The sequence below is a fragment of the Cibotium barometz genome, chromosome 59, assembly GCF_041138505.1.
Source record: "Cibotium barometz isolate CiBa-2024 chromosome 59, ASM4113850v1, whole genome shotgun sequence".
Taxonomy (NCBI): domain Eukaryota; kingdom Viridiplantae; phylum Streptophyta; class Polypodiopsida; order Cyatheales; family Cibotiaceae; genus Cibotium; species Cibotium barometz.
Genome location: NC_141104.1, coordinates 7,653,358 through 7,659,117, shown reverse-complemented (window position 1 = coordinate 7,659,117; position 5,760 = coordinate 7,653,358).

Here is a 5,760-nt window from a genome sequence, read left to right as displayed (position 1 = left end):
AATATGCCTAGGAAGCAAGTAAAGAGCCTCCAAGAGAAGGAGGAGAAAATTGCCAATAAGGCAACCACATGGGCTAAAATGATCCAAAAGACATATAGGTAGGTGGAGGAAGCAGGTAATTGGATTAAGGTTGCCTAGAAACAATGAAACCCACCCTCAACCTTGAACATCATTAATGACATGCTTAAAGAGGAGAAGAGATGGAACATCTAAGCACCACATGTGAGAGTGGTGGGATGGAAGGAAGTGGCCTCACCGAAAGAAGATGTCATAGCACTATGCTAGAAGATAGGAACTCTTGACAGCCCCTTTAACGAAGCATGGAGAGTGGAGGAGACCACAAAGGAGTGCACACTCACCCTCAAGTTTGATGGTTTGGAGGCAAAGCAGGCATTCCTCACCAAAAGGTGGACCTTAAAGTAGGAAAAGACTTTTCTTGAGGATTACCCCACACCAGCCTAGGTCGCACATAGGAGGGAGTGCATGCCTTGCTATGAGACCATGCTAGAGATTGCAGTCTTGAACTCCAATGGCCGCACTATATGAATACGGACAAATGCGAGCTTGTTTCAGGAAACATTTAGAGGGTGTGACATGGTCCTATATACAAAGATACACCAATTCCAAGGGAGCCAACTACCCGAGGTGAGGGGATATAGATGGGAGTCCCATCGCCCACAACCACACACAGTAGGAGGAAGTAGAGGCTCAAGAGGAGTGGCCATATTATATAGAGAGGAGCTACAACATGTGATATAGGTGGTTAGATAGGATGAGGATGCACAATTTATGTGGGTGAGGATCATGACAAAGAGAGCCCGAGAGATCTACCTTGTAGTGTGCTAGCCACATCCAGCTATGCCACTCGTGGGGGGGGATGATATTATGAAGTTCTCTATCCTAGGGGATATCCTCCTTGCTAGGGACTTCAATGCTGCACTGCCAGTGCATAGGTTCCCTTCTTTGAGACATGATCCCATGTACTAGGAGATTGAAATCATGGTGGGCATGGATCTCGATCAGACATCATAGTACATGGCAACCCGCAAGAACTATGGGGAGTACTTCGTAGCCCTTGGTGAGGCTCATAGACTAGCCATTTACAATGGCCTAGCCCAGCAGCCTAGTTACATCTCTTTCACTTGATACCCCTTTGGACATGGAGCCAATATAGTGGACTACTTGGTGGGCTCTCTCTCCTTGATACCACTCATCCCAAACTTTACCATTTTTCCCCGCCCCATTAGCTAATCACACGTACTTAGCCTTCTCCCTCACATGTTAGTACACCACTCAAACACCTGCCCTACCACACCCACCATACCACTTCACCGAGGCCTCTTCCGTCATGACTCTGCCCACATTTTCTGCAACCTCTCTGACCTCGACCCACACATCCCTTTTGATGTGAGCTTACCACACAGCTCATAGTCACCCTTCATACATCTGCCTACCTTCCCACATTTTATGCACCCTTCATACATCTGCCTACCTTCCCACATTTTATGCACCCTCTCCGACCTCAACCCACACATCCCACTTGATGAGCTTACCATGCAGCTCATAGAGCCACCCTTCATACATCTGCAGTTGCCTTCCCATATGCCAGAGCCACTCCTCCCAAACCACTAGGTGGGACTATTCCAGAGAATAGATGGTATGATGAGGAGTGTCGTGAGACCCATGCCTACTTGTAGCACATTTCTCTAGGCTCCACCACTCACTGACAGGTGCAAAAGGTCTTCCAATGTCTCACACAAAGGAAGAAGTGATCCTATCTAGCCAATCTTGAGCATAAGCTATACCACTTATTTCTGGGCTTATTTCTGGGATGGGATTACAAGGAGGCCTAGAGGATCTTCTAGGATCATCGCCTACTATTGACCCCGATCACCTCACCTGACATATGGCATACCTATGTCACCTTGCTTTACCACATCCTCTAATAGCTACCAGGATGCATGCCAAGCGTTTCTCCCATGCGAGGGATGTGTTGGCTCCACTTTTTGTTCATATGTTTAACAATGCCCTATGTGAAGGCTTGCTTGCTAGACTTGGTCTTCTAATACCATTGTGGAGGCAAGTGACCCCATGGACCCCACGGGAGTTGGTCTTGTAATACCATTGTGGAGGCAGGTGACCACATGGACCCTGAAAAGATGCAGGGGAGAAGAGAGCTTGAGCTATTGCAAGCACACACACACTCACCACAAAACCCTTAAAAAGAACACACAAGGTGAGAGGCTGAAATTCTTCTTCTTCTTCACACAACACTCAACATACCATATACAAAGATAAGAGTTCACACAATATGAAAAGGTACTCAACCAAATACATACTAGGGTTCTCTATAGTGTGAACCCAACTAAATGAGCTGGCGCTATAACTATGCCAGTCTCTAGAATGGCTGTCACACAGCCTGTCATCCCACTGGCCACATATCACCCATGATCTCACCAACCATGCCAATGGTGTAAGTGTGGGGCCTATCCCCCAGGCGGGTCATCAGTGTCCACCGCCTCACTAAATGAACTCGATATCTCAACACTCCCCCTCGAGCTCAACTCCATCTCATGTACACCAAGCGAAGCCCTGAATCTGCGGAGCTTCTCTGTACCCAATGCTAGCAACCTGATCCTGTGTGGTGCTGACATAAACAAGGTCAATGTCTCCTGCCAAAAACTTCTCCTCAACAAAATGGTAGTGGACCTCTATTGCTCGTGCAAGCATGAAAAACTGGTTCCTGACTGTATACTGCTAATGTTGTCACAGAAAATGACAACTTGTCTATCCACTGATACACCCAAATCTGCAAGTAGCTTTCTCAACCAAGCTACCTCACATGCTGCCATAGCAGAACCTCTGTACTCGGCCTCTGTACTGGATAGAGCAACCGTAGGCTGCTTCTTGCTGCTCCAAGTAACAACAGCACTCCCCAAAGAAAACATGAAGCCACTAGTAGATCTTCTATCTGAGATACTACTAGCCCAATCAGCATCTGTGTACCCATGTACACATATCTCTGTCCCAGTTTCATAAAATAGTCCACAATGCAAAGTAGACCTCACATACCTCAGTATGCGTCTCAATGCATCCAAATGCGGCTTCCTAGGAACTTGCATAAACTGACTCACCAACCCAACAGCATAGCTCAAATCTGGCCTAGTGATCGTCATGTAGATCAAGCTTCCTACTATGCGCCTATACATAGTAGGATCCTCCAAAATCTCTCCTGAATCTACACTCAACTTGCCATTCTGATCCAATGGCACTGAGATAGGCTTACAGCCTGTCATACCATACTTGGACAACATGTCCAAGCCATACTGTCTCTGCAGTAATCCAATACCATGTGGTGACCTAATCACCTCAATGCCCAAGAAATATCTGAGCTCCCCCAGATCCTTCATCTCAAACTTCTGTCTAAGCAAGATCTTTGTATCAAAGATCTCTGCATCATGGTCCCCCGTAATAATCAGGTCATCTACATAGATGACAACAAGCACAACCCCTCTATCACTGTGTCTCACATACAACAAGAAATTTGCATTGGCTACATAATAGTGACAAGATATTCAGAAATCTTGTCAGACCATGCTCTTGGTGCTTGTTTTAAGCCATACAAGGCTTTCTTCAACCTGCAAACATGCTCGGGGTGACTCACATCCTCATAACCAGGTGGCTGCAACATATACACCTCTTCCTACAAATCCCCATGCAAGAATGCATTCTTTACATCCATCTGATGTAAAGACCATTGCTTTGACGTAGCCATTGCTATCACAACTCTCACTGTTGCCATCTTGGCAACTGGGCTTCCTCATAATCAATGCCATATGTCTGCGCATATCCTTTGGCTACCAATCTAGCCTTGTACCTGCTTATGCTTACATCACTGTTATGTTTTACTTTTGTACACCCACTTGCATCCAATGGCTTTCTTGCCTTCAGGCAATTGCACTGAATCCCAAGTCTCATTTTCATATAGTGCATCCATCTCCTCATCCATAGCTTTCTCCCAACACACATTTCCAATAGCCTCATCAATGCATGTGGGCTCTACAACCTGTATAACTTTTGCCATGTATGCATAGTGATGTGCCACATAACCATCATAGGTAAACCTCTGCACATGATTCTTCACTCTCCCAGATCTTCGCAGCTTTGCATTCATGGCTTCCATAGCCTTCTTTACACCAGGTGTTCTCATAGCTAGTATCCCAAGATCCTCATCAAGGCTCATCTCCGAGCCACTAGACTCTCCATCAACATGAGAATGTCCTGCAGATATGTCAGGCATACTAAGGGGCTCAATCACTTTCTCTTTACCTTTATGTGATGTACTAATCACATTTACAGGACTGGTATTATGATGCAGCCTGCCACTCCATGGTCTATCAACTGAACCATTTGATGAGGACTCTCTTGGTCCACTCAAAGACTATGATTGCTGACTTGCATTCTGTGCAACCACATTTCCACTCACATCAGCCCCAACAGCTTCTTTTTCAGCAGCATACTAGCTGCTCATCTCATAAAAAACATCGCTGCTTACCCTCAACTGACGTGTAGCAGGGTTATAACACCTATATCCCTTTTGCTCAAGGAAATACCCAATAAACACACATTTTTCAGCTTTTGGATCCAGCTTAGTTCTCAGCTCATCTGGCACATGCACATATGCAATGCATCCAAAGACTTTCAGATGAGACACATCAGGTTTTCTACCAGTAAACCTCTCCTCTGGAGTTACATCATGTATGGCTACAGTTGGAGTCTTGTTCATGTTGTAAACTGCTATAGAAACACCCTCAGCCCAATAGCTATGCGGCATATTCTTCTCTCCCATCAATGCTCATGCAATCTCAGCAATGTGCCTGTTTTTCCACTCAGCAACTCCATTTTGCTGTGGAGTGTATCTACATGTAAACTATCTCCGAATACCATTCTTCTTCAAAAATTCAGAGAACACATTGGAGAAGTACTCTCCCCCTCCATCTGACCTTAGGCACTTTATATATTTCCCTGTTTGCTTTTCAACCATTTGAAATTCTAAAAATGAGTGAACACCTCACCCTTCTCCTTCATGAAGTATACCCACACTTTCCTTGTGTGGTCATCAATAAATGTCACATAATACCTGCAGCCTCCCATAGACATGGTCTTCGTAGGATCCCATACATCTAAATGCACAACATCTAGTGCATTTCTACTCACATTTTTGTCACGTGGAAATACATGCTTTGTTTGCTTTCCAAATTGGCATGCTTCATATATTTTCTGCATACCTTCAACTTTAACGCAGCACTCACTTCAGGCATGTTTACATTCAATGTAAACATTTTGCCCCCTCTGTTGCCTTTTGCAACCAACCTGCACTTGTCTTTAAAGTCTTCAACATAACAACCATCAGGGTTAAATCGAACCTGCAAACCCTGCTCAATCATCTGGCCAACTGAAACCAGATTCTTTGTTATGTTCGGAACATGAAGTACATCTGCAAGGTATTTCACTTTGCCATCCTGCATAGACAATGGCACATCTCGACATGGGCAATTGGATGAGCAGTGTCATCTCCTATTTCCACAAAACCTGGTCTTTCAAGGTTTTTCAACCACTCCCCACCCATGACTTGTCATGTGGTTCGAAGCACCTGAATCAACGGACCATACATCATCTTTATGTGATGCTTCAACATTTTCAGAAATGGCATTAACGACATGCTACATAACAACAAACAACCTTTCATTATCCTCATTG